At 32.2% G+C, this 16716-nt stretch overlaps 1 long non-coding RNA gene across 2 annotated transcripts; it reads left to right on the plus strand.

The window, feature by feature from the left end:
* Positions 1-12915: 12915 nt before the first annotated feature.
* LOC148936676 (uncharacterized) lies at positions 12916-15566 on the plus strand. 2 transcript variants are annotated; one of them, XR_016139236.1, is made up of 4 exons: positions 12916-13497; positions 13732-13867; positions 14777-14998; positions 15071-15566. It is a non-coding gene; the product is annotated as an uncharacterized LOC148936676 (long non-coding RNA). The 2 variants fall into 2 exon arrangements; XR_016139235.1 differs by having other exon boundaries at positions 14777-15566.
* The last annotated feature ends 1150 nt before the right edge of the window (positions 15567-16716 follow it).

A 16716-nucleotide genomic window follows, 5' to 3' on the forward strand; every position in this document is an offset into this window, starting at 1 on the left:
TAGTTGGAGTCAATGCTAAGAAAAACGGTGGCAATAAACGTTAATACTGTTGATATCGAGTACTATTGCGACAGCAATCGCGCTAATTCAGAATTACTTGTCGTGATCAGCAGGTGTTACCATGATCGCCCATTACACCTCCATTTACCAATATTGTATGAAAACAGGGTATTAATTGATCTAATAAAATAGATAAATTTCTTTCTCTATGTTGAAAAAGCACAATTTAATATCTGAAGTTGATAGAAATGAAATGTATTTATTACTATTGATCGATATTTGTAGAAAGAAATCAGTATATATTTTCTATATGTTAAGTGCAAAATAATGTGTTCATTAATTTTACATTAATTATTATAAAATAGAAAAATAAATAAGATTTGGATAAAAATATATATTTTATATAATTATTATAAATTAACTATTTTTAACTTTAATTGGCATTCAAGTATGATATTACGTAAGGCGAGTTTAAATTAGCTGAATTAATAGTAATAGATCTGCTATTTGATTACATTCTGCTCATATTAATGTACTGGTGTCTCGGCGTACTCGGTCAAGTACGTCTACTCGCAATCAGCTGCGTGGCATAGAGAATATAAAACGCCGAGTCATTACACAAAGAGCATACTCACTGTGTTTTGCCTTGGTACGACAATACAGCACGGTAAATTTAAGCTACATTGACTGTGCTGTATAAACGATCCAGGAGAAATAACAGTATATTGTAGAACGGTATTATAGAACAAAGGCGATATGAGATTAAGATTCATCTCTCATATGGATTACATAAATTTTATTCTATAATTTAAATTTTTAGTCAAAAAGTATTTAATTACTAAAAGCAATCCAATTAATATCACATACGTGCAATATGTAGAGAAAATAAAAACAATTTAGAATTGAACGTTTTAGGAAGGCTGAAAATGCATCGTTCGTTTTTATGAGATTTCTCTTTCTCTCTTGAGCTAGTTTTTCGTTTTGCTCGGATACATCGCGGCTTATTTCTATTTTTCTTATGGCCACTTCATGTCGCTTCAAGCAGGAGAGCGGAGTGAGCTTTGAGTGGAATCTGGAAGAGTCCAGAGGGGTTGAAGGGGCCGCTGAATGACGTAGAGGAGGCTAGAAGGGGTTGTCTCCTCGTTTTGCGACACAACCTCCTCGTCTTTATCACCGACGATGCTCGGGAACTTCTGTCCTTCTCTCTTTCCTCATCCACCGCCATCTTACGCCATCTCTACTTTCGTCATCTCGCTCCTTTCCTCCGGTTCTGCCTCGAGTCTTCTGCTCTTGTCTTCCGGCAAAACACGATCAATCACTTTTCCCAGTCCGCCGGCATGACACCCCCTTTACACCCACGGCTATCCTCGAAGAGGGCCTGCTTCGTCAACGACGAGTCCTTTCGGCTACCGGACGAATGTGTGATCATCCAAGTGACGATTATCGTGAGATCACACACGTGGATCTGTCATATTGTTCCATGAATTTTGTGTCTCGCAGAGCATTATATATTTTGATATCCAAAAGAAGTTATATTTTCTAGTAGCTGGTAATTAACTTTGATGATGTATTAAATATCATTAATATTAATGGATTTTTAACAATATATTGATAACAGGACTAAAAATTTGTTTCTTGAAATTTATTTAATAAATTTAATATGTTTAAGTTTGCGGCTCGGAACAAATGTTAAAGTGACAATGTGCTTTCTAATTGATCTTAAACTATACTGTATGCTACCTCTTTATAAAAACCAGCTTGGCAAGAATTCTTTGTGGATTCAAGATTTAAAGAGTTCAACGTACTTGCATCGTGATAATGATAAATGAGGACGAAACAGTTTACGATTTAATATCAATCTTGGCCAAGGCTGGTGCTTATTATTGCCCATTAGTAAAGTTTTAATAACGCAATACGGTGCTCGGACGGGGGTGGAACCGTTGCGATTTATCATTTTCATCACTTTATTAACGGCGTTTCAGTTATATTCAACTTGTTGATCGCTTATGAAAGAGGAGCATCGTCTCTGATATTGAAGCTGCGCGAATTTGCGTTTCCGGAATTATTTTTAGCGAGGTCCCAGCGCTGATTAATCATCTCAACCAAAAGCAGAAAATTACAGATGAGAATATTTTGAGGAAAGTTGATATAATATTGAAAAAAAAAAATATATATATATAAAGAAATTTTTATATATAATAATATGTTGTTAAATTTTCATTTGTTTTAGTTATAAGAAATGATTTATAGAGAATGTAATACATGAATATACAGTTGTTAAATATTCAATTGTAGCTTCACAAAGTCATAAAATAGATTAGTTTCCAAGGAAATCGCACAATCTAATCTCTATCATATTCTTCGGGAAATCATCGATCGATGATTCGTTCCAAATTGGAATTATATTCAAAATATTTGCGATTCAATATAACTTTTTATGATAGGATCATGATCGATAGATCTTTCGGGAAAAGTCATGCGCAATACATTTCACGCATAGCGTTTCAGATTTTAAAATTTGAAAATGTGAATGTTTTTCGCATTCGTTCTAGCTCAAGGTGTTGGCAGCGGATCTGTCCGAGGTGAGAAACATGAGTCTCTGGAGATTCGATTTCGCTGCTGAGTCACGATCTCGAGCTTGCCGACATGAAAAGGGGTCCATGCCCCTTGGGGACATCCAGTATACATCTGATGTCTTAGATGCCTTCCGAACGTTCTTCAAGACTATTCCTTTTTTCACACACGACTAGACAAACATAAAAATATGCATCAGTATTATATAATTTTTTTTTTATACAAAGAGAGAATTATGTGTAAATTGTTTTTATGAAAAATTATGAAATAGTATTATAATATTACTTTTGCTAGTCAAACAACGACCGTTACAGTTTCTTTATATTTGATACAGAATTTTTGGATAATTTGGAAGAAAAAATGATTGTATAAAAAATATAAAAAGCACTGCGTGTGAGGTGACAATAACTCAACAAGCGGCATTGAAGCAAAGTCACGTTGATGGCAATGAACATGACATCTTTCATCAGGCAACTGGACGAATGCCCCAAGTTCGATGTCTGAAGCAGTATGTGAGTGAAAGTGTCAGCTGTAAGTCATTTCTTGGCCAACAGTAGCCCCACTTACAGGATGAGAGAAGATGAAGAGTCACTAGAAGCGCGATAATTATCGACTGGGTATTGCAGTAAAGATGTTAACGCGACCTTCGATCCGTAACCTCGGACAATTACCACCTGACATCGCCGCTTGAAAGCAATTTGCATATACAACATACTTTTCCAGCTTTCTTGAAAAGATGGTGGAAAATAAAGAAGTACCTGTAGTCGTTTATGTTGACGGCGCATGAAGAGGTGCAAAAGTGGCTCGTTACCTTTGCAATTCGAAGCGTCGTTAGCGCCAATCCCTCTTGACAATCTTGACACTCTTCCTCAAACAAATCCGGGGTCAGCCAACGCGAAGACATACGGAAAATTACAATTCACATAGCTGTAGATAAAAGCATCAAAAATTATACTTAGATATTTGTGTAAAAATGTAATAATAAATAATAATTTACTAAACTAAAACGCAGATCTAACATTATAGATCTAACATTATTATACTAATAACGATATGTGGCTTTTTTATCATAATTTCATTATTACTATTAGCATAATAATGATGGATTTGCATTTTTAGTAACTTATTATTTGTTATTTTATATATATATATATATATATATATATATATGCGATCTTCAAACAGTCAACAATTTTCTAATGTTAAACCAACAGCATCATATATCCATTTTAAAATTCTAAAATTTTTGTCTAAATATATAAATATATTTTTGTCTAAATATATTCTAAATATATCTTGTCTAAATATATTGATCTGATCTTACTTTATAAAAATAAAAGGAGCAGTGAATTGAAATAGGATAATACACACACAACACACACACACACACACACACACACACACACACACACACACACACACACACACACACACATAATAAATTGAAATTGTAAGTATAACGCAATATTGTGAACAGTAATGGATATATATTTTACACTGATTTTGCTGATGTTTTTATTTGCAGTTGCAACAGCATCTTTCTAAAGAGACGGCATTTACTTAAACGTTTGCACGTTCTACAGGATGATGTTGATTACTGTCTGAAGCAGAAGGAAAGAAGGAGGTAAGGAGGTTAAGGTCATTTACCACCCATGACCTTGGCAATTATTATTCGACACCCTCTATCTTCCTTTTCAAAAACAGTTTGCATACACTACAAATGTTCGGCATTGTTCGGAAAGGATCAGACCCTACGGTCGACAGATAATAATCCTGTTTCATTGCTAATTGTTTCCGAAAGATCTGTGTCAGTTGCTTTGACTGATTCTTTGACTGAAAGGTAAAGTTCCAATAAATCTTTGTCAACTGAATATAAAGGACATTTCTAAATTTTTTTTTTGAACGAAAGATATGAAAAATCTATAAAAACTTCTGATCTTGACATTCTAAGAACCATCTATACATTGTAATAATAAGAACATTGTAAAAATAAAACATTTTTGTTATTCAAATTATATTATAAATTGAAAATTTATGTAACTACATAACGTAAAATTTATGTAACTACGTAATGTAAAAAATTAAACAAAATAAACATTTTTAAAACTTTGACAAATTTAATTACGATAAAATTATTAAACAAGCAATCTATAAATCTATAGCAATCTATAAATGTTATAGCTATTATCAAATATTTGCCTTCTTACAAACAAACGAGTCTATTATATATTTAAAAGTAATAAGTATTAAGAAATTAATGAAATTAATAAATTAAGAAATTAATAAAGTCTGAATAAAATAATATTTAATTTGTTAATATATAATTCCTATATCTTTTTTTTTCTAATAAAATTTTTTATTTTATTTTATTATAAATGAATCGTAGCAAATATTATAAACAATGAAATTGCAAATAAAAACATAAATAACTATACTGTAGGATGGAATATTTTTATTTTTACAATATTAAATAATATTGAATTTATTATATAATATTAAAACCATTGATTAATGTCAATCAGTAAGATGGATTTAATTTACATACAATCTTATAAAATATTAAATAATTGATTAATTATATCATATAAATGGAATAAGCAACAATATTAAATGGAGTTTATTTTAATTTTTATTTTGTTTGCACTTTTTTATTATATTATTCTAATTAATTAATTAATGATTGAATATTTAAAAATAATTTATTGTAAAATAGAGTTTTAACTTTTATCATTTAACATTTTAAATGTTTCTTTTGAAATTATTGCTAACAAAATTAGCAAATTAGCAAAATTATCGAAATTTTAAAAAAATTGATTAAATCTTTATGGAATTGAAATAAGTAATAAATACGAACAAAGAATATAGTATTATATGTAATAATATAATTAAAGATATCTAAATACTTACATTACAAATTAGAATTATTTTATTTACGGAATATCAAGCAAAAGAAAATAAAATCTTAAAAAATTATATTGGCGATGTAATTATCATTTCGATTTTTATTTCTAATAAAATAACATTATAATACATTTGCATAAAATACAATACAATCTTCTTATTTATTGTTAAAAGAATTTAATTACACAAATAGTATTTATTACGATTTCTGTTCAAACCCTACCTTTCTGGAAACCAAGAAACAGTACTCTGGAAAAGTGTTGTTGCAGAAGGTAAGTGCAAAGGGATGTCCCAAAGGCACGAAGGTTCGGAGAACGGGAGACGAAGAAAGAACACATAGTAGCGCGAGGCTAAGATTAATGGATTTATATTGTCGGCATTTTTTCAAGCGTTTTAGAACCACTTTTGAATCGAGAAGAGCATCTCATTTTTCAAAAATTCCGCTATGCGTATGGGCCTCACAGGAAATCGCAATCGATTCGCCTCACATTAATAGTTTCGAATTAAACCGTGATCTCTTCGCACAGGTAAGTCACATATGTAATCCGCCATAGTCGTGCGTTAGATCGTTTAAAAATAGGTATTGATAATCATGACGTCAATTTCTTGCATATAGCGTAATGTTTGCATACTTATGTAATTTGTGATTGTAATGCTTAACCTTCATTAGATATTTTGCACTGTACAAAGTGAAGTCAGCTTAGAATACTTTAAATCTATGCGAAAAAAGATTACGTGTAGTTTAGGAGGATAATCCTTGTGAGAATAATTCTTGTCCTTTAGTCAAGGATAAGGATTATCCTCACAAACAAGTCGCAAGAGACCGTCTGTTTCAGTCTGCGCATCAAAAATCCGCGAGACGAGCGATTTGTGCTATTTAGTACTAATTTAAAGATTTACGACAAATCACGAAAGCTAGGGAAAATAGAATAGAATAGCCGATCAGTGTGAAAAGTGGCAAGAAACGTGACAAAAGAGAAATAGGATGAAGTTGGCGCCTTGGGACCTTCGATCCTTCTTACGAGAGGCGAAGATAGGAGTTACAGCAGCTGATGAGCCGTAACCGATGGACGCACAATAACCCTCCGTAAGCAGTACCGCTATCTTTCATTCCCCTTTTGATACTGCTATCGACCTTTATCTTACTTCAACTTCGCTTCCCAACTGCATAAGAAAATTCTCAACAACTCGATTGTACGCTTCGCAATCTTTCCATTTCTGATGCAATGTGTCAATCGACATACCGTAACTATATATATTCAATGAATGATCCTTGATATTCAGCAAGTTTGTTGCAACGCGCATTATTTTTGTGATAAATTTCTTTACCTTCTTGTTGATTGATATTATCGCGCATCTTGTATTTATTATTGTCATTCAGCATCTGTCTAAAAGCACATCAAACATTCCACCAATCGTAGATATTAGAAAATAAGTTGAAAAATAATTGTTATTTCAATAGAGAAATATAAAAATTTTTAATATTTAAAAATAAAGAATTTAATTTATAAGATAAATATGGGGTTTGTAAAACGTAATATTTTATTTTATTTCGATCATAATTATTTTAACAAGTATTTATTTTAAAATATGATTTTAAAACATGTAATTTAAAAATTTCAATAAATATGTACTTATTAAAATCATATTATTGATAGAAGATGACATTATGAATAGGTAACAGTGTCATGGTACATAAGTTTCACCAAATCTTCATGATTTTTTTATAATTTTAAAATTGTGCTAATAACAAATTTGAAATAGTTAATTAAATTCCAATAGTAAATAAAAACAAAAAATCAGATTAAAAATTGTAATAGTTAAAATACAAAATAAAATAGAACTTTAATAACAATTCATTTCCATTAATGAACTAAGATCTTTGATTATAAATATAAAAGTTATTTTTACAAATATAAAAGCAAAGTATTGTAAAGCTTCGTCAAATATGCATAAATATAGATGAAATATATGAAAAAAATATAGATGATGCAAATTAATCAAAGTTACATTTTTTATTGTTTAACTTCAGCATAAACCAGCATGCTTTCTCAATGAGGATTTTTTTACTTAACATAGAGAATAATGCAAAAAACTATACAAGTAAATAAATGATTGATATCGCCTATGATAATCGTTTTCTTTCATTGCTTTATTGCTTTTTATTCTTTCACTATAAAAACTTATATTTAATGACTGATACTTTACTTTGTATTACGATTACTGCAATTTTAATCTAATTCTTAGCCATTTACTGTAAAAATCAATAAATTTCATATTCATATTAAAATAAAATTGTAAAAGACTACTGAGATTGTGAGATCTGATTTAGATAAATTTATTTTTTATGCATTATCTTTTATGTACTTTAGATAATATCATATATTTTGAATAATTAATTTAAGAAGATATTTAATTTTAAACATTAAAATATAGACATATATATTTCATTTTTTCTTCAGATCTTTATATAACATATATAAGATTTGAAATTTATCTAATGATTCAGCATTATTTTCTTTTACCTGTACACAATCGAACAATTTCTAAAATTTCTACATTTCTAAAGGGACATTTTTCCATTTTTCATTTTTCATCTGTCATTAAAAAAGAAAGGAAAAAATATTTCATATAGTAATAAATCAACTGTTTAATCTTTTCACTATAAAGAATGCCAAATCTTTGATTTGGCACAATAATATGCTGGTATGTTTCTTGACAACTGCACGGTGATAAGCTTTTCGTTCCACTTCATTATATTCTCATTAAAAATTATTTACATCTTAAAGATCCTTTTTCCTTTTATATATAAAATTTTTTTCGATGAAAAATGAATTTGTGGAAGAATTTTGACATGTGTCCAAAAGCTGTGTGTGTTTAGTATATATTCACATATTCTGAAAGATTGTTCTTTTAGCAAAGAATATGCCTTTGAAATTGATTTAATTTTCCGAAATATTAACAAAAACTAATGCAACATTAAAGACGTTAAAGATATAAATTTAACATATGTTTTTCATATATTTATTTAAAAATTACATAAAAAATACTCCTAATATACATATGTACACACACACACACACACACACACACACACACACACACACACACACACATTTATTTATATATTTTTATATATATATATATAAGTATTATATATATATATATATATAAGTTGTGTTGTTAAAATAATTATTAAATATGCAAAAAGGTGCATCAAATTATTTAATTTGAAAGTTTAGTTTCTTGAAATGAATAATTACAATGTTCTATTCAGCTTACCTTCTTCAAAGAACTTTAATATTTTCCCTGAAAGTTTGATGAGTCTATCGAATGCTGTACTCGCCCCCACTTTTCTGCCCTTTTTCGGCGTTCTTTAATCATTCAAAGTGAATCAATCACCTATCTAGAAGCTTGCAATCGCGCCAGTCACCCTCCAGTCGCCGTCACCCAGAAAACTTTAGTGTTCCTCATACCAAGTTCACTCGTAGACCTGACACCAAATGACGTTATCAAAAGCGAATATTTTCTCCTTTTTCTCCTTTTTATTCTTTAAATTATATTGATAAAAACATACGAAGCATAAAATATGTATAAAAGATTTTTTTTGTGTTTCACATAATAACATTTTTCCTCATTAAAGTTTTGGTATTTTCTTGAAATGATTCATACTTGATGATTACTTGCACTTAAATTAATTCAATTGATTCTTGAATTCGTTACTTGTATTTTATGCCAAAACAATATTGAACAGTTTTGTGTTAGTTGATTTTATATTACAAAAAATTATTTCGTATCTTGTCAAAAAAGAATCTCAAGAATATGATGAAATTTGTCAAAAATATAAATCTTTGTAAAATTATATAAATTACATTAATAGTGTCATTAAACTAATATTAATTAATATTAATATTAATAATTAATATTAATTAATATTATTAATATTAGTTAATTAAATCAAATTTTATATATATATATATATATATATATATATATATATACAAAATTTGATTTAATTATGTAATTAATTTACATACACACATATATATATATATATATGTAAATTAAGTAATGCGTTTAAACATAAATATTATAAGAATATAGTTTATATAAAATATTATATTGAATATTATATTAGAATATTGTGAATTAGGAAATAAAAAATAGTATTCTGCAATATCTGTTTACAATACCTGCATAAATGCGCATTTTAAAAGAATATATGTGAATAAGGAAATAAGTTACATATCCATTTTTGAATATATAAGAGAGAGACGGAGAATGTACGCTTTCGTTTCCTTCGACGTTTCAGCCCTATAGATCCTATGTTCACTAGGTTTCACACTGTCTCTTTTTCTCTCTCTCTTTCTCTTAGTCGATCCCGGTAGAGAGAACCAATCAGCGATCCCTCAAAACCCTCTTGCACCCTGCAGCCCGCAGCCACGCCTGCCAATATAGGGTAGGTACCCTCGTCAGATCGACCCTTATCCTTTTTACCCGCCTTCCTTCTTTTCTCTTCTCTTGCTGGACCCAACTCATTTCGCAAAATGGATTCCGCTTGGTTGTTTCCAGCGATGGACCACCATGTTTTATAACACAATATTATATAGCTATAAAATTTACAATGATCAATTTAGTATTATTTAATTTTATTATTGATATTAAATTATGTTATTTATAATAAATAAAATGTCTATTTTATGAGACAAATTATTGACATGATAAAATTTATAAGTGTTACTATTAATTTTTGATAAAAATTGATAAAAATCTTTTATATTAATACAGCATGTAACCACAATCATGTAAACACACATGCGCATACACACGTGTGTATGTATATACAGGGTGTCACCTACTGGATATCATCTCTCATGTGTAGGTAGAGCTGTAGTAAAACTGAGTAGAAAAGTTCTCTATCATTTTGCAATTTTCGCGATAATTATCGAGTTATTAATTATTAAAAATCACCGTATTAGCCCGGCCCACCGGCAAATGCAAGCGGGCGGCAAAATACGCTCGCCCGGCGGATCAACATTAATAGGCGCGTGAGGAATTGTTTACTTTAAGCGGCTCGTGCGTAGCTATTGTCGTTTGAAATAAACAATTCCTCACGCGCCTATCAATGATGATCATCGAGCGGAAGTCTTACCGCGTACACGAGAGGTAATATGACCGATGCTGGACATATATATATATATATATATATATATATATATATATATATAAAATAACATTATTACACGTATCATGTTTATTTTCTTCATTAAATATAAATAGATATAGAAAATATAATATGTATTTATATCAAAATTTTTAAATAAATTTTATATAAATTAATCAATTCTATCTCTTATTGTTTTATTATGATTATGATCTATTTAAATAAATATTATACGCAATATATTTTACAAATTAGAACATATGATAATGAAAGTTGGATCATACAATTTTATAATTAATTGAAATATATATAATACAAATATGTATATAATTATTGTTATTATGTTATAAAATCATTTTAACACATTTAATTTTTATACTATTTATACTTAAAAGAAACTTCTGACACAGGAAGTTTATCAAAGTACAATCCTTGCATTTGAGAATATATTCATTGTGAAAATAAAATACAAAAATTGATTTGTACGCATATTTATTATTCTCTCACAGAGTAGAAAGTTAAGTTTCGAACCACCACGTAGATAAACGGACGTGACGATAACCAGTGACCATTTCGATGTCTACTGAACAGCCGATGAAGAAGGCAGATGAAACGTACGAGTTATAATAATCCGTGATAGCAACGGTGGCGATGTCGAGGAGCGGAGGAGCGGCTGTGCTGTCACAAAGGCATGCGCCACCCACCTCGACCTGGACGCTCACATCGTTAATCAACTGCAGCGGGACCCCGTAACTTTCGAGGTACCGATCCACAGGTATGGCTTCACCTCCTTCTTCCTCCGATCTCGATATCTCCACCCAAACGCAGTGTCAGATAGCTAAATATGATTCAGACATTTTATTTCTAATTAAACTGTACTTTATTTTAATGATTGGATATTATACTTATTTTTTATAAAAATAAATTCTATCGCTACATTATAAATCAGTCTTTTCTCTTGCAATGTGCAAATATGCGTTGATAGCCATGTAACAAATATTACAATAGCAGTCAAGGTGGCGTATGTGAAACGCCACATAGAATTAAAGGATTTACAATCTATTATCACGAAGAAAGCTCTTGTAGAAAACGCAGGAAGAAATGGCCCCAGTTGGCGTACAGTGCTTTTAAGGGGCTAAGGAAAGTACGAAATACGAGGGTTTTCCTTTTCTATGGTGGCACCCTTCTATGATATTCTCGTATAGCGACCCCTCTTCTACGAAGGGATGCACAGTGGGATCGAGCAGGATGGAAACAGATTAGGGGCCTGGGATGAGGGGTAGAAGCGAACCAACCCCACCGCCGCTTAGCCAGCAACCCTCTTTCTTTCCCCCAGAAAGCTTCGAGGTTGGCTCAAGGAACGCGACGTAACAGGAACGAACCGGGAGTGAAAGGGGAAAGGGGAGTAGAGTGCACAGAGATGAAGGTGGAATAGAGAGGGAATATAAGAGGAGTAAAGGGGAGAGAAGGAGAAGAGGGGGAGAGAGAGAAAGAGCCATGCCGACGCTGCTGCTAGTCAAACCAAAACTCGGCATGATTAATGATCGGTGAGAGGCAGAGCGCTGCTTCAAACAACAAACTTTTCCCAAGGAACGCTGGAGAATACAAGAAAAAATATATAAGAAAGAGGGAACTCTCTTTCTTCGCATCCACCCTTCAGACCGGCTAATACCCTCCTAGACCTCCGTCTCGCTCTCGTCTTCCCGTTTTCTCGCTCCCTTTCTGCAATCGCATCCTTTGCTCTTCTTCTCTCTCTTACTTTGCTCTCCGTAGCTCTGACAGCCTTTCATTTCTTTCCTCTTTTCTTTATTTCTTTCCTTTCCATCTCCGTCCTCGTCTCCTCCGTTTCTCGTCTCCGTCTCTTCTATTGGCAACTCTCGAGAAATGGTCACCAGCGGCTCCACGTCTCCTTCTTTCTATTCGTATCTCCGCTATTACGTGGCTCTGTGCGAATAGTCGAGATAATACCGGGTGATCTGGCTACCGCAGAATCACGTAGAGCCATATAACGCTCACCATACACATGCTCGTTTCAATGTGGGCACAAAGAAATAACACCAAGAAAATTTTTCTGCTGAAGTCATCGCAAATTTTCTTTTATTTTCCATCATACAAAGAGTGTTCTTGAAACAATATGATAGTTGGCAGTTACGAACCTTCTTGTATAAGATTGCATCAAACTTGCAACACCTCATATCAACGCCACGATACGATGTTTATACAAATCCTGCCATATACCCTGTCGGACTTGCCATTAGATTAGAAATGGAATTCATTATTCGACTGGGCATAATAGTAGGTGGATATTAATAACACTAGTTATATTCGAGCTCGTGGTGAAAAGTCCAAATGCCGCGCGGCGAAACTGGACAGCCAAAGCTGGCAATGTACGTAGATAGCCATTCAACCGTGGCTCAGGGCAACCTGGACTGGTGCATGACCGACGGTCTGCCCGAGTCTAGACTTGGGCACGAATGTGCTTGGTCATCGGCGGCTGGACGAGGGAGTTCAGTGCCTAACAGTAACTTTCTCTCTCTTTCGTCTGTATCGACGTAACAGTACCTCCTTCTCGTTTCCTCCTCTCTTCTTCCGTATTTACGTGCCTAGTATCACGTGCGTATAACCGTCATGGCGACGGAATAATAGCACTTATTAGCCCGCTACTATTTGCTGCTGATTCACTTGATGAGCGGCATCCTCAGTCGACACGTCTTATTGTGATACCAATCATTTGCCTTTCCGTGGCGGCTAAGATGCAAGGCAAAGCTTCAACGATAATTCTTTCTTTCGGCTTTCTGGTGGTTACCGCCTAACAATCTGCGTTATAAACAAATAGTAGAGAGTGGCAATAAAGATGCGTATGTATTTCTGGGTGGTCCAAGTTTTTCTTGCTTATCTTCCACTTATAAAAAAATTTTCACATTTATTTATCTGACGTTAAATTGAAGAAAATACGTTTGAAAAGAAAAGAGAGAGAAAGGAAAGAGAGAAACATTGGAATTTATTTGAATCAATCTGTTAGCTGATAAGAAATATAACAGATATAACTCGACTATTTACGCATTATTATTCGATGATGTTTATTCTTTTAGAATACCGATAGCGATGTCGATGTAAGCAGAGTAAGAAGCGCTTCTTATTCCACTACTCATACTTGGTTCGCCATGGAAAAGTCGAGAAGAAGCCGACTGTAAAGCGCGCACTACACGATGACTAAGGGCAGGCACCGTAAGTCACTCACAAATTGAATTAAATGCAACTCTAAAACCGTGACACGGCGCAAACAATCAGTGTCTATTCATTGTCGGTAGTCGGGAAAGCCAAATCACTGTCTCCTACGAAAATCGAGGATTACGAGATACAATTTACTATATCTAATAACTCATCAAACACTTCGATGTATATCATGTTCTTCTTTCATTAATTAATATGTGTATTGCTATATTAAGCTACTGATTGTTTTAATTTTTCACTGTTATTTTCATTAGACTTATCGTATTTCTTAATATTTTGTTAATATAATATATCGGGCAAGAACATGTTATTTAGAAAAAGGCAGAACACTATGTTAAATATATTAAATATATTAAATATATTAAATTTTTAAAGACAAAAGGAAACATATAATCACGTGGATTGCAAAAATATTTATATAAATTAAAAAATAACTATAAATAATTTAGTTATATAATTTCGTTTAAAAAATTTTATTTTCATTTTAATTGGTGATGAGAAATATAAATATGTTAATTTAATCTATATTATTTGTAAATAAATATAAGCTTCAAAGTTAATTCTAGTTATTGTTTAATAGTTTATATTTATTTATAAATATTTTAGTTTACATTTTTCAAAATTTAACTTTTATGTATATATCTCTTATATTATTTATTTTGTTAATTAAAATAGCACATATAATTAGTAATAAAACTCTATAAGATCTATTGAAATAATTGTAAATGCTTAAAAATATTGTAATTAAAAAAAATATTCTAATAAATGATATGTCTGTAATTATATTATTGTAATTATAATTTTATATTTTTTAAATAGTTTCTCATCTAAGGACATTATAGAAATTATGAGGAAATTTGCATGGCATTGTAATTTGGACGTTATAATTAATATATATTCCAGAAAGAAAGAAACAAACAAAGGGAGGGAAAGGAAAAGCAAGAAGAAGAGAAAAGAATATGGCGAGAGAAGAGGTGGAGAAGAGAATATAATATATTAATATATTTTAAAAATATTTTTAATTTTCTATTTTATATTTTATTTCATTCTCTCTATCTCTCATGTGTGCAACATGTACACAAAGCTATACAGATTGTTTCTCTCCCACTGGACGTTCCGATATGGGTAACAGCGCATATTGCCGATCTACTCTTTATTTTCGATCGATGATGTATTAGACGACGTATAATGTTTTAGTACGTCTACAATGCTCGGCAGACGGGGTGATCCATCGTCAATGAACATCGGGATTACACGGTTAAATGAGATTCTAGCGGCGGAATCAAAGAGGCAGCAGGTGGTCAGGGCCACAGCCATCTTTCCCGCGGGATATACTTTACCGGCTGGTTTGTATTCTTCAAGCTACCACGTTCTTCCGCCATATTGCTAAAAAATCATTCTAAAAGCTAATAAAGTAAATTATTTTATTAAAAACTGTAATCTTAAGTTTTATTTTTAATAAAAAGTTTAGAAATTTAATATAATATATTTATGTCAAGAATTTTATAAAAAATTTAAAATATTTTTTCATCGTGTGTGAAAATATGTATATTTAATTTCAAAATAAAAATGGTGATAAAAAATATTAGTTAAGATAAAAAATACGTTATATAAAGATACATTATGTAAGCAATCTGTAAAATAATAGATTTATGAGAAATTTTGAGCAACGAGTAAACTTGTTGGTTAACTGAAATCAGAAATATTTTGACAGAGAGAGACAGAGAGAGAGGAGAGAGAGAGAGGGGGGGGGAGAGGGGAGAGAGAGAGAGAGAGAGAGAGAGAGAGAGAGAGAGAGAGAGAGAGAGAGAGAGAGAGAGAGAGAGAGAGAGAGAGAGAGAGAGAGAGAGAGAGAGAGAGAGAGAGAGAGAGAGAGAGAGAGAGATGATACATGCAAAAAATATATCCAAGGGATTTGATTAACTAGTTAGATTAGAAGATAATTAATAAAAATCTGAAGTGCTACTGCATCGAATACATATGCAAAAGAAAATTCTAAATTGAAAGTTTATCACAGTGCCAGACAAATTAATAGATAGAGGTACGTGCATAAACCGATTATGAAGAAAATGCATCCGTGCCTGAAGAAAAAGGACATTGCACGACAGACCAAGTAGACAGCCTCTTCCAAGGGGCGAGCGAGTCATCATTAATATTATACTGCAGCGGCGCTCATCGCGGGCGTCAGATCTATGCCGACCTCTTTCTGTCCGCATCCGATACAAGATGCACGACTGGACCGAAGGCTAGAGGCATCAAAGGCTGCCTTCTCCGTATGTCTACCAGACTAGACCTACGCCACGGCGCGCCTTATCGACCACAGATTCGTTATACCTTCTAGATCACAATTTTAAATTGATGGACGTGCCAACCTCACAATTTTGTGATATCAGGTTCAAATAACTGCCACTCAAATGTACCATTCGTGATTTCACGATGCAGGACTATCTCGAATTTATTATTGACCGTGTCGTCAATAATTCTCTCATATGGAACGAGTTTTCATACCTTGTATTAATCTGACAGCTTCGACTAGAGTCATGAACAAGATTACAGTAAAATCGGCGATACGGAATATTAATATGGAACAGCCGGCGTTCAATTGGATAGTGACCGTTGGTAATTTCGCGTGTGAATATTAAATCGAAAGATGGTTAATATGAAATGTATCGAACGTGCCTACGCATACCTAATGTACTTTTTCATTTCCTGAGACGATGTGAATATTTGAAACGCCGTCAAAGATCCCCTCGTGATTGAAGAGATCTCATCAGTCATAGAGACACGAATCCGTCCGAACAATACCCCTCCGTTTGCATTGCTTGTACAAAGGACTCGTTTAG

Source organism: Pogonomyrmex barbatus, unplaced genomic scaffold (assembly GCF_055798465.1).
Source record: "Pogonomyrmex barbatus isolate J1 unplaced genomic scaffold, ASM5579846v1 scaffold2, whole genome shotgun sequence".
NCBI classification, from domain to species: domain Eukaryota; kingdom Metazoa; phylum Arthropoda; class Insecta; order Hymenoptera; family Formicidae; genus Pogonomyrmex; species Pogonomyrmex barbatus.